At 40.5% G+C, this 27,718-nt stretch overlaps 1 long non-coding RNA gene across 1 annotated transcript in view; it reads right to left on the minus strand.

Annotated features, from left to right (window-relative positions):
- The window catches only part of LOC112927418 (uncharacterized), a 36,404-nt gene that overhangs the window by 7,016 nt on the left and 1,670 nt on the right, over positions 1 to 27,718 (minus strand). The window contains exon 2 of the long non-coding RNA XR_003236528.2: positions 10,776 to 10,901. This is a non-coding gene — a long non-coding RNA (uncharacterized lncRNA). The remainder of the gene's footprint in view (positions 1 to 10,775; positions 10,902 to 27,718) is intronic.

The raw sequence follows: 27,718 nt of genomic DNA on the forward strand, positions 1-27,718 counted from the left end.
CTAGGGTCAGCAAGGCCCCAATTATCAAAGCATCAGAATATAGAAAATAAAAGAGGGCAGCCCAGGTGGCTCAGCAGTCTAGCGCCGCCTTCAGCCCAGGGTGTGATCCTGGGGACCCAGGATGGAGTCCCATGTCGGGCTCCCTGCATGGAGCCTGCTTCTCCCTCTGCCTGTGTCTCTGCCTCTCTCTCTCCCTGTGTCTCTTGTGAATAAATAAATAAAATCTAAAAAAAAAAAAAAAAGAAAAGATATGATTACTCATCGTCCCTGATATTTTTCAGTCTATCCCCCAAGCCAGGTTTATGTGTGCCTTCTTTATAATCCCACAATAGCTTGTGTATATTTGTCATTGCAAGGTGGCAGAGCCAACAATGGTATCCCAAGCAATAGCTCCAGCAATCTTCGACCTTCAAAGATTGATTGATTTATTCATAAAGACACACACACAGAGAGAGAGGCAGAGACACAGGCAGAGGGAGAAGCAGCCACCATGCAGAGAGCCTGACGTGGGACTCAATCCAGGGTCTCCAGGATCACGCCCTAGGCTGTAGGCAGCGCTAAACCGCTGAGCCACCGGGGCTGCCCAATCTTTGACCTTCACATTCCTTCTTGGGAAGTAAGTGAGAACTTTAAGCCATTTTAATTTTGATTTAATGGATATGTGACCTCATTTTATGCTGAGAGCCTGTAAGATTGCACACACAGTCTTTACTCACGTGTCTTAAAAAATATTTTTATTCATATTTTTTATTAAAATGATGACAACAACACTCTAGGTTTAGTATATTCTGAATTTCAATGCAGTACAGGCCACCACCATCTACTTATGCAGTCACTATTCATTTATCCTCATTCAGACTAATGAATACATTTTTTTCTCTGCATTATTATGCATATATTTGACCTTCCAAATACTCAGTTAATTAGGAAATTTTAAACTCTGAACTGCTCTTTTAAAAAATTCAGGCCTGTGAATATCCATGCATATAAAATCGGAACTGTATGCATGAATACATAACTACCCCTCACATTGCTGGTTATATAGTGCCTTCTTATCTTTATATGATGTCTGTGTGTGAATTAGGAAAAGAAGCTCCTTCCTTTGGGCAGATGCAGCTCTGTGTTGTGCAAGCTGCTTGAGGAGCAAAGTACAGGTTGGTTTTCAGCCAAAAGTATCTTCTTTTGAACTACTCTGTAAAACCATAGGCAAAGATGCTAAATGGGCACTTGCTTTGCTCCAATGGGCATAGCTCGATGCATGTTCTTTCCTGAGATTTTAATGTCCTCGAGGGGATATGATAGCCGTTATACAACAGCAAGTGAGAGCTAACATATCACGGTGTAAATTTCAACTGCTTTAATAAAATGTTCTTGTTTATATTTAGGAACGTGAACATGTATTTAACGTTTTTAGTGATTCAACTTTGAAGCAAAGCTCTTTATCATCTTTTCTTTGAGCCTTTAGGTTAATTAAAGAGTGCCCTGAGATTTCAAGACAAATTGTCATGAGTCAGCATTTATCTACAATTACTTATCTCTATAATCAAATTCTTCTCAAGAAACAAACTACAAGTAATCATACAATAAAACACAGATATAGTTTGGAAGCTGACTCAAATTGTCAACCACAACTGCTAATTACACATTTTCCATCAAGTCAGGTGATTGACTATATGAAGGTAAATATTATAGATTTGCAGTTGTGAAATAAATATATAGTAATAAAATATACTTTTGTTGCTTTTTACATTAATGGATTTTGGTTAATTTTTTCCCATTTTTTTTTTTTACAACAAAATAATTTATTTAGGTTCTGCTATGGACTGACTGTGCCCCTCCTCAAAATTCATATTTTGGAACTCTAATCCTCAATGTAATGACATTTACAGATAGGGCCTTTGGGAGGTTATTAGGGTCATGAGGGTGAGGCTCTAATAATGGGATTAGTGCCCTTGTGGGAAGAGACAGGAGAGAGTCAAATTCCTCTTTCTCTGATCTTTACCATTAGTGCAAATTATATTCCATACTATGGACATATCATAGTTCATTTATCCATTCACCTACTGAAAGGCATATTTTCTTTTCCAAATTTTGGCAATTATGAATAAAGCTGCTATAAATACTTTTGTGCAGGTTCTTGTATGGACATATGTCTTCAGCTCGTTTGGGCAAATACTAAGAAGCATGATTGTTGGACCTCATGATAAAAGTATGTTTAGTTTTGTAGGAAACTGCAAAATCACCTTTTTTAAAAAATATTTTATTTATTTATTCATGAGAGACAAAGAAAGAGAGGCAGAGACATAGGTAGAGGGAGAAGCAGGAGCCTGATATGGGACTCAATCCCAGGACTCCGGGATCATGACCTGAGCGGAAGGCAGATTCTCAACCACTGAGCTACCTAGGTGTCCCAGAAACTGCAAAATCACCTTTCAAAGTGACTGTACCATTTTACATTCTCACCAACAATGAATGAGGGTCCCTGTTGCTCCACAGTCTTGCCAGAATTGGTGTTATATGGGGTGGCGGGGTGAGGGTGGGGAGAGCCAGAGAGCACAAGCAGGGGGAACAGGCAAAGGGGGAGAAGCAGCCTCCCTGCTGAAGACAAAGCAAATATGGCAAAACCATGACTAGGACATATGTCCCTAACTGCCATCTGATTATTCTTTCTTATATTTTCTTCTATAAATGTTTTCTTGGTTCTTCTTTCTCACAAGATGATAAGATACAATCATGAGTGCCAGGATTCCCCCCTAAATTCCTCTAGCTGTTTCAAATTCTGCCCAATAGATTTCAAGGTGACAGAGACCTAAGCAAGCTTAGTACTTCTATTACTTTAATAAAAACTTTTTACAAAGTATTTCCTCGAGTTAAAATTGACATTGGCATACTGATGTGTGAATCTAAAGATATTATTTCTGAACCCTTACTTATTCAACCAACATTTTATTGGAATCTGCTTCAATAAATATTTAATATTCCATATGAATACCAATTATTAAATAACAAAATGTTGATATATGTATTAATACATAATACATAATTATAAAAGAATATACAGTATTAATATAAAATATGATATACAAAATATAATATATGAAATATGACCATATTATTATATCAATAAATAAAATGCAATAAATAAATAAACAGGGACTCCTGGGTGGCTTAGTCAGTTAGGCATCTGCCTTCGGCTTGGATCATGATCTCAAGGTCCTGGAGTGGAGCCCCATGTCAAGCTCCCTGCTTCTTCCTCCCCCTTTGCTTGTTCTCCCAGCTTGTGCTCTCTGTCTCTCCCTCTTTTTGTCATATAAATAAACAAAATATTTTTAAAATAAAATAAAAAATAAATGGGCAGGTACTGTACAAGACACAAGAGATAAGCAGTAGCAGAGAGGAAGTTCTCCCGGGCCTTCTGGCATTATATATTTTTTCCAATGATATTAAAGAAAGCTATTTTATGAATTAGTGGGTTAAAATAACTGACTTGCATGTAAGCCTCTCCTAAAAATATTCCTAATCAGTCATTTATTTTAAACACAGTACATTTGACTCAAAATAATAAAAAACATAAAGTATAATTCTAGCATATACACAAAATAAAATTAAATAGAATGACAGGTGTTTACAGAAATTTATTGGGAAATTGGGTACTTGAGAGAAAGCAAGTACAAGGGAAAGACACTGAGGATATTTGTTGGTGTTTGGTAGTTTTTGTGTCCATTCAAGGACTTTGGTTCTCCGTATTACTCTGCTCCCTGGACTTTCAAAAAGGAGAGACTGGGAATGAACTGGGTGGATTACAGGGGTGCATGAAAGGATGCTGGACTTCATCAGTGATTCAGGATGCAGGATCAGAGGTGCAGACGTTTTCAGTGTGGCAGAGCTAGGGGAAGAGGAGTTGGTTTAACATATCTGGGATAAGACATTTGGGAGATACTGGCAAGAATTGGTTTCCGAAGATGGAAACATCAATTTACATTTTAATTCCTTAAAAAGAAACCAAAAAGTTAAGCAAGTATCCACCCATCCTTTGACAGTGAGAGTATAACCCGACATTTGCATCTAAGTAGAGCTCCCACTCCACCTTCTTTGGCAAAGGGACCCACGTCTGTCCACCTTTCCCTGTGATCACTGAGGATTGCTGGGCTGTGTGGGGAAATGGGCAGAAGCAGAACACCGACTCCCAAAGCAAAGGGAACAACTTTGCTTGTTCTAAGATTGACACCAAGTAATGGAGATTATCTTTTTCAAAAATAAGGTCAATATAACCTCAGTTGGGCCCAAAATTCATTTCCATGTGGACTTCAGTCCATATAGCAGAGCCATAAGTGTCAGGAAGGACTGCAGTGCCACTGAAACTAAAGAGGTCATGCACCATCTGAGTCTCAAAGTTGAGTTGTTTTGAATCCCCAGCTAGAGAAAGCTTCTTCTTATTAACCTTCTAGGAACCAGACCTCACAGGCTCCATGTTAGTGTATTTTTCCTAGTGTGTTGACTTTATTTAACTTTATTAACTTTCTTTAATATCATTGGAAAAAATATATGATGTCAGAAGGGCAGGGACAACTTCTTCTTTGCTACTGCTTATCTCTTGTGTCCTGTGTACAGTACCTGCCCATTTATTTTTTATTTAATTCTTTCCTTGAGTGTCTTCCCATCATTAAAGTTGACTCAAGAAGTTTAGTGTTTGGGTGGAGGAAGATACGGGGCACAGAGTTGTCTGGACAGAAGAGGCTGAGGTGACCTCCTGGCTCCACACAGCCTGCGTGGCGTGCAAATGACCCAGAGTCCCCCCAGCTCCTGCCGGGGAGCAGAGAAAAGCCCAAGAGGAATGGGGCTGGGATGAGAGGGTCGCAGTATGCAGGGACTTCACAATAGGAGCCAGCCTCCAGTAGTGGGAGCACACGAGACCTGCCCAGGGCCAGCCACAAGCCACATCCTGCATCAAAGACCTTCAGTACCACAGGACGCAGCGCGAATCCAAGGGCTTTGTCTCCAGTCCCAACCCACACTACACGCAGACCCAGGGCAGGGAGGAGGGTAAACCTTTACCTGAAAAAGACTGCGTGGTGCAACTGAGTGTTTAACTGCACCTAGTGGGGAAGCTGCATTGTGAATGCACTCTACTTAACAGAAGATGCTGAGATACTGAAAGTCCTCCCACTTACTCTCCCTACAAGGCGGAGCTCCATGAGCAAGAATGGACAAGACAATAAAGAAGCCATATTTTCTTTTTCACACTGATGGTAGCATGCACTCTATCCATCCACCAAGGGGGCAAATCCAAAAAATGTGCCAGAGTAACTCTGATAATCAAGCCCCCAAACTGGAGTAGGGCAATAAGGCCATGAGAGAAAAATCACCATAGGATAAGGCAAGGAAGCAGATTTGGTTCTGGTCATGTGGCAACTGTGGCAACTGACACGGAAGAGCTCTGTCTGCCATCCTAGGGGTCTGTGTCCCAGGAAAGGGCTGTGTGAAATGAATTGGAAGGTCTGTGTCAGGAAGAGCAGCCTAAGTGTCCATCACCAGATGAACAGACACACAAAATGTGGTAAATCCACACAGTGGAAGATTATTCAGCCTTACAAAGGAAGGAACATGGATGATGTGCCCGGTGGCTCATGCTGGCTCTTGGCTGGGACCTCAGCCAGAGCTAGACTGAAACCCTGCATGGTCCCATCAGTTTGGGGTTTCCTGCTGTCTGCCCCCACAAAGGACAAGTGTCCAATGTCAGAGGATGAGGGACAGGAAGTCTCAGTTATTTCCTACATTAAGAGTTGCTTTGGAAACTTCCTGAAAACCCACCATGTCATCCTGGTAAGACCCCCTGCCATGTGGCTATAAAGGAATATCTATGACATTTATCCTATGACCCATGTTTTACTTTGTAGAATGCCAAACATTCAGCAAGCTCATGAGTGGTCTATTTATCTGCAAGCCTGGGTTGCTGTTTCTTGCCTTTAAAAACCAAGTACTATAATTGCTACCATAGACTGGTACGGCCTTTTATAGTTTTCAAAGCATTTATGAGTTCTCCTCCTATTATGTAGCTTCTGAAAAGCAATGTGTATCAGTCAATGTTCTAACTAGCTTGAGCAGAAAAGGACTATTAAATCTTATCAGGGGACTTGAAGAACCCCCCAGAGGGTATGGGGCTGTAGCACCACAGGACTGCCAGGGGACATACTGCACTGAATCCCTAACAGTGGGTCCTAGATGGAACCATGGCCACGGCTGCTCAGAGAACTCCAATCATTTGCCTCCATTCTTAGTGCTTGGTGCTTGCTTCTTCTCCCACCAAAGCCTCATGTGCGTGCATCTGATCAGCAGACAATAGGTCACATCTTTATATATTTGCAAGGTAGAATGAGAAAGTACTTTTCTGGCTTCTCTTTTGGGGTAGAAAGGTAAAACAGGAAAATTCCTCAAAGATAGGAAGAGTGTCCAAAGGATGCTGGCAGTTGAAAATTATGATAAACATGACTAAGTATTACTGACCACCATAAGTGGGGTTTTCACATCTTGAAATAGTTATTATTGTGTTTTGGGTGATTATGGAGAATTATTTACTGTAGTCACAAGAGATCTGATAAGAGGGCACCTTTTAGATTTCTCTAACCAATAATGTCCGCATGCCGATCCTATGAAAAAGTTCTCTGAAAGAGCTGGTCAACTTTGATTGCAATACAATTTCTCGGTTGATTCTTTTCATCTCATTTGAAGCAGAGCTCAAAACTCTGTTCTCAGTGGGTGGCTGCATAATTGTTTTAATTCATTTGTTAAACGTAATTGTCTCTCCTCACTTCTGTCCTCTTCCTTTGATTTGTGCTCTGCAACAGGGTCCCTAATGGATGTGATTAGAGCTTCCCACAGTGTGCGGTGTGTGAGGGATGGAGTGTTAACATCGTTAAGCTGGGGACACGTCTTCATTTCATGTTTCAGACTTAGGCTGTCCCTTCTGACACCTGGGGGCTAAGTTAACAAGAGAGTTCTTTGATGGCTTTATGCGAGCTATTTCTGCTTGTCACATGCTAAAGGGGAGCTGGAGAACTGGGAGGAAGATAGAAGGCACAGAACAGGTGGGGTACCTTGTGTTAAATGACCATCCCCTCACCCCCGCCACCAACCCAGTAATTATCTGTGTGCATTTAAACAGAGACATCCCAGGACAGATCAGAGACAGGTCCTCGGCAAGAAGTCAGAACATATTCTTAGGAAGAGTAGTTATGCTAGTGATCCCTTCTGAATCTTAGATTCAAGACCAAAATAGAACTTCTCACTTCTTGTGCCCTGAATTGAAAACTGGTGCCAAGGGAATAGTCTACCTGGCCCAATGCACCCTTGTTTACCCTAAGGATATGAAGATTTTGCCCTGCACTTTATTTCAGAAGTTTTGGTTTTAGCCTTCATGTTTAAGTCTATGATCCATTCTTAGTTAATTTTTGGATATGGTGTGAGGTAAGGGTGAGTATTTGTTTTCCCATACATATGTCCAATGATAGAAATGCTTTCCAGCCAGTCCCCGAGAAGAATAAGCCTGGGTCTTTCCCAGTGTGTTCCTGGCGATGGTCCAGCACAGCCAGCTTTTCTTCTGAGCAGGCAAGTAACTGAAAGAAAATCCTCAAATTTAACGATCTTCTCTACTGGGTTTCTAATGTTTCTTTTTTTTTTTTTTTTTTTAAAGATTTTACTTATTTATTCATGAGAGACACAAAGACACAAGCAGAGGGAGAAGCAGGCTCCGTGTGGGAGCCTGATGTGGGACTTGATCCTGAGACTCCAGGATCATGCCGAGCCGAAAGCAGACACTTAACTGCTGAGACACCCAGGTGTACCTCTAATCAGTTTCAGCTGAAGTCCATACATTTTATCTGCTCCCCCTTTTCAGCCAGCTTTCTATAGGTCACCTCAAGTCACCTGTTTAAATTAAACCTGCAAAAAATGACAAGATTACAAACTAAACCGCTTATGAGAGTGTCATTAAGTACCATCTTTTATTCTTAACCCCAGGACTGGAGAAAACTCCTATTCTTGTGAGTAGAAATAGAGTGAGCACCCCTTTCCCATCCTATGCAGTAGTGTGCATAGAAACCTTGTCCAAGTAAATCTTAGAATTTAGGTGTTATAGAAAACAGAACAATCATCAGTTTGATGAACCATTGGAAATGGGGACCTTCACAGCTTTGGCTTATAACAGTGGCTTGTACATTCTTGGGTAGCTGTGTGTTATTGATGGATATCAGATTAGAGTTTCACCTGAGGAGCAGAGGCTTGTTGTAGCTGTTTTAGGTAGAGTCCAGAGATTCTGTATTTTAAAAAAGGCCTCTAAATGCATACAGCAACATTTATTGCACACTGAGATATCAACACTGAAAACTCAGCAAGTCTACAAGGTACAGAAGCATAAGCACCAATGAATAGATGGCAACAGGAGCTACAGGAATATTGAGGAGAGAGAAGACTGTGATGCTTTTGGGTGGTCAGGGAAAGCTTCTAGAGGATTCAGTACCTGCTGTGATCATTGAGTCATGAAGAAGGGACGTCAGAAAGGGTAGTGTGGTGAGCAAGGGCACAGAAGAGGAGCTGAGCCCATATGGCAGGTGGCAACTAGACTGGCAGGTGGGGCCACGAGAAACTGTGGTCAAGGCAAGCAGCCAGAAGCCAGGAAGCCTCCTTAAAGCCTGAACGCACATATATCATATTTCCCAGAATAGCATATCCTCAAGTGATGATTATAAGACATATGATTATTTTACATACTGCTAACTGGGAACTTTGCCTATTAAACCATGCTACACCTTTGATTGTAAGATGTATCAGAATTTCAAAGATGTTAGAATGTGTGGGGATAAAAGTGTAAGTCCGTGTGATTGCCAGCTTCCGCGCCTCTCCCCCTCCCAGTTTCTCCCCTCACCATTAGCTCTTGTGGACACTCAGGTAGCCCTGTAGATACCCATGTGGCAAGGAACGGAAGCCCTCTACACCTGTCACCTGCATAGCCTGCCAAGTGAGTGGACGTGTCCATGAGACAGCTGCAGCCCAGTTGACAGTTTGATGACAACCTCATGAGACACTCCGAAGCAGAAACACCCAGATAGGCTGCTTCCAGATGCCCGACCCTCAGAAACCGTGTGAGATCACAACTACTAAATATGTATTGTTTTAAGCTGCTAAGTTTGGGAGTAATTTATTACATAGCCATAGGTGAGCGATTCTACACTCAGAATCAATGAAAGCCATATACCACATGCGTACTCGGTTAATGTCAGTCTAACGTGCAGAAACAGGTATGCCCACCTGAGTCAGTTTAGACCCTGCAATGCCTCAGAACAGGTAGAGAGATTAAAGAGAGGTAATCATGGGGGACTCAGGTGGTGGATCACATAGTCATGAATGAGGATGGTTTACAGAAGTAAGACTGGGAGGTTCCAAGCGAAGTATAAGTGCCTTCCAAGCTGAGACAGCTGTCTGCCTCTGTCCTGGAACATTCTATCTACGCAAGTAGAAGCCAACTCCAGAACAAAGTCCCACCGTATTTCATAGAAAGAATTAAGTGGAATACCTCTACAAAGTAAGCTCGAGGATGGGTGTGGATCCAGACATTTCCAGGATGCTAAAATTTTCAAATTTCAGAATGTTATAAGCCAGTGATAGATCCTGGAGGACCCTGACAGGTAGACTAAGGTATTTTGACGTCATTGTGCAAGCCGAAGGCAGCCGTGGTGATTTGGAGCATGAGAGCTGGGTGATAATAACAGTCTTTAGGAAGATGAAACCGATCATGGCGTGCACTGTGAACTTGAGTTGGAGAAGCTATAAAAGCTGTGGCTATTTCCAGCATGAGGATGTCAGTTTAGACTTAGCAGAATCCTTGTTTTCTTATCCCTCAGGCCACCTGCCAGGCTCAGCATCAAAGTGAGCCTGACTTCTCTGTTCCCGGTGCCTTGCTAGCACCTCACCCTAACTAGAAATTTCTCTTCCCATGACCACTTACTCCCTCATAAAAGCCCTTCCATAGGATGCTTCTAGCAGCTGAAGTCCATCAAGGCAAGCATGCTGAGCCCAGGGCCAAAGATGGATTGGGTACTGGGAGAGGCTAGGGTGGGTGCCAAATCCTTGCAGAGGGAGAATGGGCCAGCCTCCCCTGGGGTATGGAAGGAGCTTCAGAAGAGTCAAACAGCTGATTCTAGAGGAGGATCTGCAAGAACAATGGCTTCCCACAGATGTTTTAATGTGCTGGAGGGATCTTCAACATACTCTGATTCAGCTCACAGTTTTGCTAATAAGGCACTGAGCCTAGACTCATACACACAAGCTGTGGAAAAGTCTCGGCTCCTGGTCTGCAGTCCCCCAGGCTGGTCTTGTAGCACCTGCAGACCCTATCTGCCTCCATAAAGGAAGAAAACCCAGTGAGTACCTACACTGAAGGTGAGCATCCATGAAGGGGGATGACAGCACATGGTTCCTTAGAAAGCAAACTCCCCCTGTGATGTATTTGCTGATATTTTTTATGAGTACAAGAGTAGAACTTGATGCTGGTGCCTTCCACTTTCACCTTGACAAAAATCATTTTTATATATGGGTGAAGGAGAAAAGAATTCACATCTAAGTTCACTTTCTGTGACTCTACTTAGTGGGAAGTTAGCAGGTAAACTCTACATATTTTCCTAAGTCTGATTTAAGAATGTCAAAAGATTAATGTGATTTATTCAAGATTATCTTATACTTCTATAATTAGTCCTTGCTAGTATAGATTTATTTCCCCTTACCTGGGAATGCCACAATCCTAAACAAGGGGAGGAAATCCCCCCACTCCAATTTTGTCATGTCCCTTTTCACGTCTTTTCTCTCTTCCTGAGAAAGTCACACAGTTGACCTGTAGCACTTCATACTACCTAGGATGAAAGCAAAAGTCATAATACGTGTTAGTCACACAATATGATTGAAATACCTGTTTACAAAATTAATAGCAGCTTTATTTATCAACCTGTGCATTTTATTAAGCATCATTTTTTTTCTCTATGTTTCATGCAAACAAGCCCTATAGGGTTCTCTTTCTGGCAATATGGCAATCCAATTACCCAAATCGTCCTTCTTGCTGAAAATAAATATAAAGGTTGAAATTCAAAGGCTTCTTCAAAAAGCTGATGAGCTGGCAAGAAATCAAGACATACACAGGGAAAAATCCAAGGGAACATGGCAACAGAGGGAAATAGCAGAGCCAACTCTCAGCCTGGGGCATTTGCCAACCTTGGTGACCCTGAGATCCAGTTTTCATGGCTTTGTGGAGCCTAGGAGACAGAGACACAGCACGAGACGGTCAACATGGCACATCCCAAAAGACCTTCCTACAAAGCTGGGACCCCAGAAAACCACACCCTCAGTGTTAGCTTGATCTGGAAATACACCCAATTCTCCCCTCACCACACTACAGCAATACAAGAAAGTCACCCAGCTCCTTGGTGTAGAGCAGAGGCAGAAACCATACCCATGTGAAGTTGTAGCCACAAGCTAGACTTTACACACACTTGCAGCACAGATTCATACTGCCTTGGGTAAAACAACAGCAAGATATGTGTGTGTGTGTGTGTGTGTGTGTGTATATATATATATATATAACGTAGAGGGACACCACACACTAATGGTCCCCTAGGCATCTGGCAAAATAACTGCAACTTCTCTACAGAGAGCTCTGCTTTAATTCCAGATAAATTAGGAATACTTTTTTTTTTTATTTAAATTTTCGGTAGTTAACATACAGTACAATGCTGGTTTCTGGAGTAAAATTCCATGATTCATCACTTATATACAACACGTAGTGCTCATCACAAGTGCCCTCCTTAATACCCAGGGAGGTAGTGACATGACTGCCCAGCAGTTCACAGTTAATAGCAGAAAGTGGGTGCCAAGACCCACTGCCCTCTACTGGCTTCCCAGGTCCTATGCCTGAGAACAATGTAGCACCTTGGTGCCACCCTTCTTCCTGTGACACAGGGGATGCTTAGACCATCCTGTCATTCCTGAGGACTCTGCCCTCTATGCCACCTGAGCACATTTAATCCAGGCACATCCCCCACGGTAGCGAACTTAAAAGTTCAGATTGTGCCTCTAATACTTCATGGTAGCCTCCAGAAGCTGGCTCCCTCCCTACTGCCATATCCACAGCTATGCCTCCCCCCAAGTGAACTTCTGCACCGCCTACCTTCTGAAAGGTGGTTGCATTTCTACTCATAGACTTGTAATTTTTGTTCTCTCCGACCTCTGATTGACTTCTTGGGTGTTCAGAATAATTTGACAATTATCTAGCTGTGTTAAGGGACAAGATGAGCTCAGGGTCATCCTACTCCTCTGTCATCCTACCTCCCCCCTCCAAAATCAGGAATTCTTAATCCTCAAAAAACTTTCTCAAATACATTTCCAAGTAGAACAAGCAGCTCACAGAAATATATCATAAATGTTCAAGGAAACAAGGTAGAATGATTGAGAACCATTACAGACAACAGACAATAGAAACAGACCTGCAAAGATCTCAGATACTGTAATTATCGGACACAGAATTAAAATAACGGTGTTTTCTATGTTAAAAAAGAAACAAACTTCAATTGGCAAGAATATTTGAAAAAGAATGAAGTAGAATGTCTAGAAAGAAATGTTGTAACAGAAATAAATATCTGGGGATCCCTGGGTGGCGCAGTGGCTTGGCGCCTGCCTTTGGCTTGGAGCGCGATCCTGGAGACCCGGGGTGGAATCCCACGTCGGGCTCCCGGTGCATGGAGCCTGCTTCTCTCTCTGCCTGTGTCTCTGCCTCTCTCTCTCTCTGTGACTATCATGGATAAATAAGAATTTTTTTTGTTTTTTTTTTTTTGAATTTTTTAAAAAAAGAAATAAATATCTATTTTTATAAATATTTTAGTTTATTTTATTTTACTTTTATTTTTTAAGATTTTATTTTATTTATTTGACAGAGAGATAGAGCCAGAGGGAGAAGGAGAAGCAGGCTCCCCACTGAGCAAGGAGACCAATACAGGGCTTAATACATTAGACATGACTAAAGAGAGAATTGGCAAAAGGAGTACGGATCTTAAGAACTTACTAAACGTCCCATAGAAAGGGGAAGAGATGGGGCAGTTGAAAGAAAAGTTATGAAGCAAGAAATGTAAAGTGAGAAAGTCTAACAGGTTTAACAAGATATTCAGAAGAAAAAAAAAGATAAGACAGGAGATGAGGCACAGGCACTATTTAATGATGTAATGGCTAAAATTTTTCAGGACACAAATCCACATACAAAAGTCCAACAAATACCTAGCATAATGGAACTGTAGAAAACCAGTGACAGGGAGGAGATCTTAAAAGGAATCAGAGAGAAGACAGAGGGTACCTTCAAAGGAGCAACCTTTAGCTTAATAATCTCAATAGCAACTGTAGAAGTCAGACAAAAACAAAATACTTCCAATGTGCTGAGAGAAGATAACCAGTGCACGTGCACAGACACACACCTCTAGTCAAAGTATATTTCAAAGGTGAAGGCTAAATAAAGCCATTTTTAGGCTAATAAAAACTGAGCTTGCCACTAGCAGACATCAGGGAGTTGGGTTTTTTTAAAGATTTATTTTTTTATTTGAGAGAGAGAGCATGCGAACAGGGGGAGAGGCAGAGGGAGAGGGAAAGAGAGTATCTTGAGCAGATTCCCCACTGAGCACAAAGCCCAACACAGAGCTCAATCCCATGACCATGAGATCATGACCTGAGCTGAAATTAAGAATTGGACACAACGACTAAGCCATCTAGGTGCCCCAGACATTGAAGAGTTTAGGGAAATTTAAAAGGATATTCTCTAAGTAGGAGAAAGGTGATACTAGATGCAAAGAATAAAAAGAAAAGGAAGTGATAATTACATGGGAAGATGTATTTTTAAATGGCTATATAAAACAACAACAGTAATGTTTTGTAGGTCTAAAAATGACACAGAATTAAAATATATAAAAACAGCATAATAAACAGGTTCAATTTGTTGACAAGTGGGGTTTAAATATTCTTAAATCCTTGAAATGATTGGAAGGAGGTAAAAATATTTATTAACTCCAGGCTTTGATAAATTAAATAAGCATTAGTAAAAACAACACAAGAATAAAAAGAATGTGTTGCTTCTGTAATCATAGGAAACTTAGAGGAAAAATTATTAGAAAAAACAAAGTGAAGGGCACCTGGCTGGCTCAGTTAGTAGATCATGCAATTCTTGATACTGGGGTTGTGAGCTCAAGCCCCATGTTGGATATGGAAATCACTTAAAAATAAAATCTTTAAAAAGTTAGTCCAAAAGAAAGAAAAAGGGACAGAAAAGAAATAGAAAAGAGTGAAACTAGAGGGGAAAGTATAGAATAAGACAGTGGCTATAAGTGCAATGATTTAAGTCCAAATATATAAATAATTACAATAAATTAAAAGACAAAGATTGGGGTGCCTGAGTGGCTCAGTTAAGCATCTGACTCTTGATTTTGGCTCAGGTCATAATGCAGAGCCCTGGGATGCAGCCCCATGTTGGCCTCTGTGTTCAGAGGAGAGTCTGCTTGAGATTCTCTCTTCCTCACGCTCTGCCCCCACACCACTCACACATTTGTGCGCACGTTCTCTCTCTCTCTCTCTCTCTCTCTCTCTCGTGAGTAAATCTTTTAAAAAAGACAAAGATCATGTAGAAGTTAAAAAGTAATTTATCTACATGGCTGTTAGATCCTTGATGTTTTGATTCTAAAATAGAAATAGAAATACAAAGAGCCAGGGCATCTGGGTGACTTCAGTGGCTGACTCTTGATTTTGGCTCAGGTCATGATTCCAGGGTTGTGAGACGAGCACCGTGTAGAACTCTGCATCCCACATAGGATTCCGTACTTCGTGTGGGCCCCATGCTCATCACAGAGTCTGCTTGAGATTCTTTCTCACCCTTTCCCTCTGCCCTTCCCCCTCCCAACACAAGGATATGTGCTCTTTCTCTAAATAAATAAATAAAATATTTTTTAAAAAAGTACAAAGTCAGTAGTAGTGAAGACATTCTTTAAAAGGGTGAACCTTATGATAAGGTTCTAATACTTAGGACAGCATGGCATTGGTTCAGGTGTAAAGGCATAGACAGGCCATTGGAATGTGATAGAATCCCAAAAACAGATGTATTTCATAGGCAATGCTACTGACATGTTAGGTAGCATCGGGGATAGAACCAGCGTTTCAAAATATAGCATGAGTAAAATTGGTTCTCTATAGGGAAAAGACCAAACTCACACCAAAATACACCCTGTAACTCCAAGAGGATTCAAGTGAAAGGCAAAATCTATAAAATGTTTCAAAAACAATATAGAAAAATATCTTTATGACTTGAAGAAAGACAAAAACAACAATTTAAAATTAATTTTTTTTTCAAATCAAAGACTCAGACTAAAAAGACAGACAACCGGGCAGCCTGGGTGGCTCAGCAGTTTAGTGCTGCCTTCAGCCCAGGGTGTGATCCTAGAGTCCTGGGATCGAGTCCCATGTTGGGCTCCCTGCATGGAGCCTGCTTCTCCCTCTGCCTGTGCCTCTGCCTCTCTCTGTGTCTCTCATGAATAAATAAATAAAATATTTTAAAAAAGACAGACAACCTTGGAGAACATATTTGCTATACATGTAGTCAACAAATAACTAGTATATGGAAAATATGTATATTATTGACTATTTTATATCTTCTGAAAAATGTCTAAACAAGTCCCTTGCCCATTTTTTTAAAGATTTTATTTACTTATTCATGAGAGACACAGAGAGAGAGAGGCAGAGATGCAGGCAGAGGGAGAAGCAGGCTCCACACAGGGAGCCCTACGTGGGACTCCATCCCAGGTCTCCAGGATTAGGCCCAGGGCTGAAGGCAGCACTACACCGCTGAGCCACCAGGGTTGCCCTCCCTTGCCCATTTTTATTTTTATTTTAAAGATTTTATTTATTTATTCATGAGTATACACAGAGAGGAGAGAGAGAGGCAGAGACACAGGCAGAGGGAGAAGCAGGCTTCACGCAGGGAGCCTGATGTGGGACTCGATCCAGGATCTCCAGGATCACATCCCGGGCTGCAGGCGGTGCTAAACCGCTGAGCCACCGGGGCTGCCCCCTTGCCCATTTTTAAATTGGGTTATTTGTATTACTGTTCTTACTGAGCTGAAGGAATTCCTTATATATGCTGAATATTAATCCCTTATCAGACATATGACTTGCAAATATTTGACAGATTTTTTTTTAGTAAGAAACAAAAACCAAAATGCTTTGAAATGTAGTAGCATTCAACTAAATTCCTTCACTCAAATTGTTTCCATTGAAAGCCTAATGTATTTAAGAAAGAAAGAGAGGAAGAAAGAAAGAAAGAAAGAAAGAAAGAAAGAAAGAAAGAAAGAAAGAAAGAAAGAAAGTCCAGACACCAAAAAAAAACTGGATTTCTCTCTCCTAGAGCATCATTTCTAGATTTTTCTCCATCTTTTTATCAATTAAGATTCCCACCCAAGCAAAAGTTTCCATAACGCTAATTTATCTTCCTGACCTACTATACTGGAATTAGAGAAAATGATAATAAGAAAGATAGTACAACAACAGGAATACCTACGGTTTAGGGAACACATACAATTTGTCCATTCACCAGCTTAGCCCCCAAACCTATGAGGCACAGGTATTGTTATCCTCATTTCACAGGCAAGAAAAATAAGGGTCTGAGGGGAACCTGGGTGGTTCAGCAGTTGAGAGTCTGACTTTGGCTCAGGGCATGGTCCTGGGGTCCTGGGATCGAGTCCCACATCAGGCTCACCCAAGGGAGACTGCTTCTCCTTCTGCCTATGTCTCTGCCTCTCTCCGTGTATCTCTCATGAACAAATAAATAAAACCTTTAAAAATAAAAAAGAAAGAAAATGAAAAAGAAAGCTCTGAAATGATGTCTTGTCCAAGGTCATGAGGCTGTAGGCAGAGAAGCCAAAATTCCGTCTTGATTCCAATGCTTGTGTTCTCAAGTACTGGGCAGTACTATCATCCTCGTGCCCGGAGAGAGGAAAATCCTACTGAACCTCTAAGAAGGTCTCTCTGTTGGTCCACCTGCTGGAGAAGGTACCTATCCTGACCTATGATCGCACAGCCAATAATAATGGCCAAACGAAAGAGATAGAGCTCTACCCTTTACATCCATTATCTTGTTCAATCTTTGGAATGTTCTTATGAGAGCATAATACTATATCTTTTCACTGATGAGGAAACTAAGGTTTGGCTGAGTTAGATCATTAGCTGACAAGGGCAAGGGAGATGTGTGCCATGCTAAGAGGCAGAGGACTGCATGGGTTGAGACTGGGGGCCTGGTTCTTTCCAGTTATCTCCTTCAAAGGAACAAACCTTTCTACCTGGCCCTGCTGTAACTTTGTCTGCAGATTCAAAGCAGGAAGGAGGGCACACGCCCAGTCATTCATATCTAACATTAATGTAGGGAGGGCCCAATGTTGCACCAGTATCCTTTCCCCCAGGCTTTGGGTTCTCTGCCAATCCTGGGACAGGCCTCTCCAGGAACAGATGGTGGGATTCTTAGATGCTTCCACTTGAGCAGAGCTGTGATAGGCACATCAACATGGAGGCCAGGCGCGGACCCTGAGATAGGCTAATTTCTTGCCAAGACACTGAGCTAATTGGCACCAGATGGTCAGCTGTTGTTCCAAGAAGGGAAGGGCATCCCTTTTCAGAATGCCTGGCTGTAGCATAAGGTTAGGGTCAGCCTGGGGAAGATTGGAGGGACAACATAGCTGGCTTCCATTTCATTTCTATTATGACTTCCTGCAAAACCCAGGAATGAGTTTTGGCAAGCACTAGAAAACTGAAGCCCACCAGGAGGGATTGGAGGATGAAGAGTAGGATCATGATGATTATGGCAGAGAATTCTTGGTCACTCTCTTGAATTCTTAACTTGACCTATAAATGTTATCTTTAAAACTCTATTTCAATATCTTTAATATTAACTTTTCAATAACTTTAATATTAACTTTTTTTTTAGTTGCTATGGTGTTTATTTGTATGTTTACTTCCTATTCTTTGCTTTCTGCATTCTAAAGTAGGACAGTCCACGTGGAATTGTAACTTTCAAAGACCTGATAGCCACTGACGAGCTGGTTAACCCTGGACAAGTCACTTTTGCTCTGTCCACTCCAGTCCCTCACTCCCACCCATTTTCTTCCTCCAAACTATAACATGCAGTAACTAATATCTTCAAAACACAAGTCTTTGAAGATTATGATGCTGCATTTGAGAAAACATGAAGCCTATAAGGGCTACCAAACATACCTAAAAGTTGTTAATTTCTTAGAGTGGTTTATGAGTTAAAACTAAATATTTAGCTTTCTCTCTAACCCACACATCTTCAGTTCACAGAAAAGTCCTCAGACAAAATCATTTGAAATGCCATTCTGGCATTGCTTCCAAAGCTTCCAGTGTCACCCAGATCAGGAGTGGGTTAAGCTGTATTTAAAGAATCAGATACGTGATCTTGAGAAACAGTTTATGACAGTTCATATTAAGATATAAAGTACTCTCATGTCCTTTCATTTACAAATGTAATGATCTCAGGGTCAAATCTGAAGCACCTGTAGTTCTATGAAGCTCTTGCGTAGTCTTAGGTGAAAAGCATGCCATAAATAACATTACTACATAGGCAAATTATATAATTGCACAAGATTTAAAAGATATAGATCATGCTTTGTAATGAAAATCATGATGACGCAGAACTGTGCCTGGGGAAGGCTCTAATGCAGGAACACTGCTGGGGTCTCAGGACAATGAATTTGTCTGCCAGCCTCCTTCTCAATCCTGGCACCTCTGGTGCATTGATATGAACACCCAGATTGTCCATTTCTTTCCTTGCACCAATGTTAGAATTCAAGAATAGTGACAACATTCTCCCTATATTTAAACAGATGCTTTGAAACCAAATGATCCTAGTTTCCAATTTTATTAAGAATTAAAATCCTTGTGCTCGCTTCGGCAGCACATATACTAGAAAAAATAATTAAAATCCTTGTGAGTAATTAAGGAGTTCTTCTATTAAAACACATGGTGCGGGATGCCTCACTGGCTCAGTCAGAGGGGCGTGAGACTCTTGATCTCCAGGTCATGTGTTTGAGCTCCATGTTGGGTATAGAGATGACTTAAATAAATAAGTAAACTTTAAAAAATTGTTAGGTTTTTAAAAATAAATAAATAAAAATAAAAAATATGGTGTGATGTAAATATATGATGTCCATTTTAATAGCTTTTGTATTATTATTTGCCTAGCAGCTGGTTAATCAGATCAAGAGTGATTTAAACTGAAAATGAGGGGCACCTGGGTGGCTCAGTGGTTGAGCGTCTGTTCGGCTCAGGGAGTGATCCCAGAGTCCTGGGATCAAGTCCAATATCAGGCTCCCCACAGGGAGCCTGCTTCTCCCTTTGCCTATGTCTCTGCCTCTCTCTGTGTCTCTCATGAATAAATAAATAAAATCTTTAAAAAATAATAAACTGTATATGAGTAAGGGAGGAGGAAACACTGACACAGAATTATCATGGAAAATAGCAGTTAAGGAAATGAGTATCTGGTGATTCACATGAGAAAACAGTAAGGCAGGGAGTTAGAGGTAAGGCTTATGACCTCAGATGTTTATTACACAGATTATGCAGAGTAAATAAGGTAAATTGAGTAATAACACCAAGTGGTAAAGCTATCACAGAGATTTGGAAGATACTGTTTAAGTTGGAACCTAGAGATGCAGCTTGTTCTAGGCAGAAGCAGTTGAACAACAACATGGATTTCCACGTGGAGAAATCAGACCTGGAAGTAGGATCTCAGGGGAGCATAGGGATAAGGATTGAAAAAAAGAAATTACAAAAGCCTGTGTTCTACAGCACCTGATCAGGGAGAGGAAATAGGTAATAAAGTTCTAATGCAAATATGTTGTGGTCAAGGATCCTTTAGCAGAAGCTCCAAGATCCACAAAGCTCCGAATAGCTCGTTTGTCAGCAAAACTTGACCTGACATGAAGCTATTTATATTCTTTTGTTGGTGGTGGTGCTTGTTTTAGTCACTTTAGTTAAACAAAATACACACACATCAGAGAAGAAATTAGGAAACAGAGAGAAGAGTAGAAAATGAAAACTATCCAGTTATTTAAAAAAAACTATCAGTGTTTTAGTGTAACTCCTGCCACACTTTTGGTTTCCTACCTACCTCCATGTCTACCTACTTACTTGCCTACCATCCATTATCTTTAACACCTACCATGTAAATCTAGCTATACAAACATAGCTCTTTTTACAAAGGCTAGGTTATACTATACATATTATTCTATAAACTTCTTTCCTTTCCATTAAGTAGCAGATCACAAACAACATTTTGTAGAATTAACCTTATGCTTCCCATTGTATTAAAGTGGCTACACTTGCAGGAATGTACCCTCTTTATTAATTAATTACAACTTAATGCATTTAATTTTTTCAGACTTTTCATCATCAAAAGCAACCCTGTGATCATCATGCTAGTAACTAAATCTTTGCAAATAATTTAAGTGATGTCCTTACCATAAACCTTCAAATGTGAGATTATAAATCAAGAGATATTTTGATAAGTATTTGATACAGTTGTCAAATAACTCTTTAAAAATTCTGTATCAGTATATAATCATCTCACCAAGATGTTGGTATACCACCAACATATTAAAATGCTCATTTTCTAACAATCTCTCAACATTGAGTAGCAAAGTTAAGAATCTTTGCCAAATTTTAGGTGGAAATGGTGTTTACTTAATTTAATTTTAATATCTTTGATTACTAGTTGTGATGGTTAATTTTATGTGTCAACTTGACCTGCCACAGGATGCACAGGTTAAACATTATTCCTCGGCTAGTCTGTGGTGGTATTTCTGGGTGAGGTAACATTTGACCTTGTGGGTTCAATAAAATAGTTTGCCCTCCCCAGTGTGGGTGGGCATGATTCAGTGGGTGGGCATGATTCAGTCCACTGAAAGTCTAAACAGAAAAAAAGGTGTAGGAAGGAGGAATTCACCTCTTTTTTCCTGTCTCACTGCTTGAGCTGGAACATCTCAACTCACTTTCTCCAGCTCTTGGACAGGGACTTAAACCACCGATTCTGGTTCTCAGGCCTTTGGACTCAGATCAAATTATGCCACCAGCTTTCCAGGGTCTCCAACTTGCAGACGGCAGATGGTGGGACTATTCAACCTCTCATGGACCAATGTATGTGTGTGTCTGTCTGTGTGTGTGTGTGTGTATACAACATATATAAAACATATATATATACCTATGTGTGTGTATATACATATACATATATGTTTTTTATATGTTGTATATATACATATATATGTACACACACACATACTCATATACATGCATATTGATTCTGTTTCTTTGAAGAATCCTAATACACCAGTGATGTTGAGCATTTTTCCATGAATTAATCAGCCAGTTGTGTTTTTTTTTGTTGAGGCAAAACACACATAAATAAAAGTATACAAATCGAAAGTACAGCTCGGTGAATTATCACAGAGCCAACACATGCTGCAACCAGACCGAGGTCAAGAATCAGAATTCCCAGCACCTCAAACACTTCTTTTTGGCATGGTCCTTACCTTTCTCCTCAAAGGAGAGGGTGCAATTTCTGAATCAGTTAGCTATTGCCAGCAATCACTAATGTCATGGATGTGTGGCTTTGCTAATTTCAGCTGGGTTCATTAATGTATCTGGGGATCAGCTGATCTGGACTGGGCTTAGCTGGGCCACTATCCCAACATCTAACATCATAATTAAGCTTCACTTCTTTTAGTACTTTACATAGATGGACTCACACAATAGGTATTCTTCTATGTCTCGCTGATTTCATTCAATATTATTTTTTGAAGTTTGTCTGGTGGTATGTTTCATAACAGCTTGCAAGAGCTGATGATTGTTCATTTTTTAGGAATTTTTTTTAATTTTTAGGAATTTTGAAAGTCAGTTGTCAAACATAACATAAAAATTAATTGATAAAAACCCATAATTAAATGAATTAGATTAAAAACAAAGGTAATAAATATTCAAAACTCATTGCTTCCTAATTATTCAATTACATTTTGCTTTTACCTATGCTCTTTATCTATCCATGAGGTTATTTATATCAATTGTAACAGCATGGAATAAGTATTATAAAAAGGAGCAGTATTGTGTGTTTCTTCCCAATCTTGTGTTCAACAGTGTCACATTGGTAGCTTGAAATTGGCCACAGTGGGAGTATTTACACCATGGAAATTAGCTAATGCTTTAAATTAGGGCTTTATTTTACTGTTCTGTTAATTCTCTAGACTTAAGAAAGTGATGGAGAAAATGTTAATTAAGAATGCAGGGCAGGGATCCCTGGGTGGCGCAGTGGTTTGGTGCTTGCCTTTGGCCCAGGGCGCGATCCTGGAGACCCGGGATCGAATCCCACATCAGGCTCCCGGTGCATGGAGCCTGCTTCTCCCTCTGCCTGTGTCTCTGCCCCCCTCTCTCTCTCTCTGTGACTATCATAAATAAATAAAAATTAAAAAAAATTAAAAAAAAAAAAAAAAAAAAAAAGAATGCAGGGCAGCCCGGGTAGCTCAGCGGTTTAGCGCCGCCTTCAGCCCAGGGTGTGATGCTGGAGACTGGGATGGAGTCCGACGTCGGGCTCCCTGTTTGGAACCTGTTTCGTCTCTGCCTCTCTCTCTCTGTGTCTCTCATGAATAATAATAATAATAATAATAAAAGAATGCAGATTAACCTTAAAATTGTGTTGTGTCTGTAGCCAATTATATTGTGAGAAACAAATAAAAACAAATATTCTTCCAGTATTCAAAATGATTATCCAATTTAGTACAGAAGTTGCTCCTCCCTTATTGACAAGTGAGAGGTCTTGATATAAATCTTCATTTTCTTTTGTCTTATTCTTTAACATAAGTAAAATGATCAAGTAATATGCATGTCAGAGCTACATTTACTTGTCAATTGCATCCACAGGCTGGCTACAGATACAAGAGTTCAGCAAGAATCAACAAAATTGAGAATCAATTGGCAATGTGAAATTTCCATTAAGGAGTATTACAGATTTTATTATTTGTAGATTGTGTCCTATCCAAGATTGTGTCCTTATAGCAGTAAATTTATGACAAGTATATGTATATATAGATATAGATAGATAGATAGACAGAGATATAGAGAGATTTTCTTTCCCCAGAGAGACAGTTGTTAAACATTTAGCAGCCCCCCTGGATTCATCTATATTACATATTGTTTTGTATGGTAGTAGCTCATTTATTTCCACTTTCTGTATGGTGTTCCATTGAATGATTATACCACCATGTATTTATCCATTCTACTGTTGATTGATGTTTGGATGATTTCCAGATTTAGATTGAAGAAATAACGCTCTTGAAAATTCTTGTGAATGTATTCTGGTACACATATGTACTCATTTCTTTTGATGTTCTATTAGTTGTTTTTTTGCTTATATAACAAATTATCTCAAATTTAGTCCCTTAAAACAACATAAATTCATAATGTTACAGTTCTGGAGATCAGAAGCCCAAAGCAGGTCTCATTGGGCTAAAATCAAGGTTTCGTTAGCAATGCATTGCTTCTGGAAAGTCCAGTGGACAGTCTCTTAGCCTTTTGCTCTTTCTAGAGACTACCCACATTCCTTGACCTTTCAGCCATCACTCGGGTAGGTGCCTACTTCCATTGTCACACCTCTTGTTCGGAATCTGACTTCCTGCTTCTCCCTTGTAAGGACCCAAGTGTCATATTAAGCCTTCTTCAATAATCCAGGGAGACCCCTCCATCTCATGATCCTCAATTAATTTTTTAAAGACTTTATTTATTTATTCATGAGAGACACAGAGAGAGAGGAAGACACATAAGCAGAGGGAGAAACAGGCTCCCTGCAGGGAGCCCCGTGCTGGGACTCCATCCCAGGAACCTGGGATCATGGCCTGAGCCAAAGGCAGATGCTCAACCACCGAGCCACTCAGGTACTCCTATAAACCTTAATTTAAACACATGTGCAAAATCCCTGTTGCCAAGTAAAGTAACCTAATCACAGGTAGCAAGGATTAGGATGTGCACATCTTTGTGGGTCCCATTATTCTGCTTGACATAGAAACGTTCTAAAAGTGGAATCAAAAATAAAATAAAATAAAAGTGGAATCACTGAGCCTCAAAATATGCATATATTCAGTTTCAGAAAATACTATCATGTAGTTTCCCCAAGTTGTCCCAATTTACCCTCAAGAACAATATCTGAGTATTTCTATTAATCCGCATTTTTGCTTGATAGGCTCAGTCCTCTTCTTTTGGGTCATTTCAGTGGATTAGTATTAGAATCTCATTGTAATTTCAACTTGCATTTTCCTGATGACTAAAGCAGATTTTTATAGGCTTATTGACTATTTGAATATCCTCTATTGTGAAGTGTGTGGTTGAGTCCACCCTCTATTCATTTTTATTTATTTTTTCTTTTTTGTCTCAAATATTCAAATACTTTTTATATAAAAGTACTTATATAAAATATTAAATGCTTTTTATATAAAAATGTAACTAATCACTCTTTTTCTCATTTCTTTTTTTAACTCAAATACAATTAACATATGGAGTGATGTTTGGTTCAGGGGTACAATATAGCGATTCAACAATTCTATATTTGGTGCTCATGACAATACGTCACTCTTAATCCTCTTCACCTATTTCACCCATCCCCTTACCCACCTATTCTTTTAGATGTATCCGAATTTTTTTAAATCTGTATTCTTGAATCAAGACTTCTATCATTCTGATTATTAAAATATTTTCTCCCACTCTGTGTCTTTCATTTTTTATTCCTTTTATCATGTTATTTAATGAACAGAAGTTTCCATTTTAATATAATATACTTTATCAATCTTTTTCTTCATGGTTAATGTTTTCTGGATTGTTTAAGAAATTTTTTTGCCTACTTTGCCTACTCAGTGTCTTGAAGTTGTTCTCCTGCATTGTCTTCCAGAAGTCGTACTGTTTTACTTGTCACATTTATATCTACAATCTGTACAGAATAGATTTTTGTGTGTGGTGTGGGGTTTTTTCTACCACGTAGATACGCAATTCACTTAACGTTATCGAAAAAAAATTCTTTGCCTTCATTCTTGCATTATTGTATGTACACTTATTTTTAATTCAGTACTGGACATTGAGCATAAAAATTCTGATGTATAATTTGAGGCTTTGAAGGATTTTATCCATTTCCAGAGAGGATTAGCTTTTATTCTGCAGACAGGTTAGAGTAGATGATCTGAATCCAATCAAGGGTTGAACTGATTGGAAGCTAGACCTTCAATCTTGGGGAAGTAGGTTTATTTCCAGGTTTCCCCTCCTTCCAAGGTATAGCCCCTTGGGGTCCCAACTGCAAGCCTTGGGGTTTGTCAGGGCCTCCCCTCTTTGGCAGGTCATAATATTTGTCTCTCCTGCCCCATGGAAGTGCTGAAAGCTCTGCTCAGTTTCCCAGCCTTTTAGTCGTTTTTTCTTTTAGCTCCCCAGCCTCCTAGGTGCAACTTTAGAACCTACTAAGGATTCCAGAAGAAAAGTGTGGCCTGATATCAGCTCACTCAAAATGAAACTGTAGCCCACCAGTCAAAGCAGAGGTTTAGGGGCACCTTAGTGGCTCAGTGGTTGAGCATCTGCCTTTGGTTCTGGACATGATCCTGGGGTCCGAGGATTGAGTTCCACATTAGGCTCCTTGCAGGGAGCCGGCTTCTTCTGCCTATGTCTCTGCCTCTCTCCCTGTATCTCTCATGAATAAATAAATAAAATCTTAAAAAAAAAGCAGAGGTTTATGGTGATCAGTTGATAATTGGAGTCTAACAGTGAGCTCACTCTGTGGCTATTCCCCTGGTTGCTGAATATTTGGCAACAAGGGACATTTTGATTGGAAATCCTAAGTAGAAACCCCCAGAATTTCCTCTCCTTGCCACAATAGTAAGCCAGAAGCAATACTATACCCCCGGTGGAATTGCAGAGATTAATACTATCATCAAAGACTTGAAAGAGGAGTGCTAGCTATCACACCACCAGTTAACTCACCTATTTGACCTGTGCAGAAGCTACGTAGATGCTGGAGAGTGATTGGGGATCATCCTAAACTAAATTAAATGGTAAGACTTCAAATGTGTCGTGTAACATCTTTACTGGAGCAAATCAACAGAGCACCTGGCACTTCATCTGCCACTATTGGGCCAATGGTGTAACTTCCCAGCGCTGTCCCAGGGCCAATCAGTTGCCCGGCTCTCTGCCAGAATATAGTTTTGCAGGGATCCTGGTCATCTTGGGCAGCATCCCACTGGTCCACCACACTGACAATAATATGCTGATTGGCTGAAGTGCTGGATCCCAATGAGCAGGGTAAACTTGGCCTCTGCACAAAAGAGGCACATAGGACTCTGTCTGGAAGCCAGGGGGATTCACTGAGTCATTCTTAGGATTGCATGGCCAATAGTAAAGCTTAATGGAAGATGATGTAGCAACAACAAATGCAGAACAACTAGGGACTCAGGCCCTTGAAGAATGAAGACTTGGATCACAATACCTGGTAAAGGACCCTGAGCAGCTGAGGCTCTAGCTGGGAGGGCAAGAGAAATATGAACTGGGCAGTGAAAGAAGATAGCCAAAGACACCATGACCCTTTGACCACTTATAGAAATGAGTTCTGTAGAAGCTTTGTGTATTTTTCCTGTACTTGTTATATGCCTATGTTTTCTGGCATATACCAGCCATTTTCTTTTCCTGTATCCTTCCTATTTTAGTTATTTTTAAGATTTATTTATTTATGTTAGAGAAAGAGAGAGACCCCAGGCACATGTATGCGCCCATGCAAAAGAGAGAGAGAGAGAGGAGAGGGAGACCATCTTCAAACTGACTCCTCACTGAGTATGGAGCTGCATGCACCAAAGGATCCTGACCCTGAGGTCATGACCTGCACCAAAACCAAGAGTCAGATGCTTAACTGACTGAGCCACCCAGTTGTGCCTCCCATTTTAATTTTTATACAAGTTGTTGGAAATTAGCTTTACCATTTAGGTAACAGAATATTCCATGGAATGATAATTAAATCTGAAGATTAATTAATACAGCCAGTGACAGCTACAATAACTCTTGGGACTCTGTGTCTTCTCATTTGGGGGAAAGATGAGAACTTCTCTGGCAAAGAGGAACATATCTCTCTATGTAGAAATATTGAATGGTTTTGGTTTTATGTGAAAGTCTCATGGGCACGCAAGGGTGGGTGAGGAAGCTGAGCAGCACCAGGGTTAGGCTGCCAGGTAGCCATTCGCAGCCTCTCAGCTCCACATTCACCCTTCAGTGCCTGCTCTGCTATAATGGACACAACTCTTGAAGCTTTCTTCTTTTCACTGTGAACATGGGGATATGCTTTGTCAGTAGAGGGCACTGGAGGAAAGCTTTTCTTCCTGGTTCCAGCTGATGTGTTTTGCTTTTGCTGGCTCCTGCTGCACTGCCCTTCCAGATGTTTGTGTGAAAACATCAGTGGTGCTCTGCCCCAGCCACATGTGCAGAACTTGAGCCCCTTAGAGACTTTGCTATTCTGGTTGGGGCCCAGGCACCATCTCTCTGGCCCTCCTGACACACAGACTGTACTTCAGGCCTCCAGGCTGCA

The sequence above is a fragment of the Vulpes vulpes genome, chromosome 4 (assembly GCF_048418805.1).
Source record: "Vulpes vulpes isolate BD-2025 chromosome 4, VulVul3, whole genome shotgun sequence".
In the NCBI taxonomy this organism is placed as follows: domain Eukaryota; kingdom Metazoa; phylum Chordata; class Mammalia; order Carnivora; family Canidae; genus Vulpes; species Vulpes vulpes.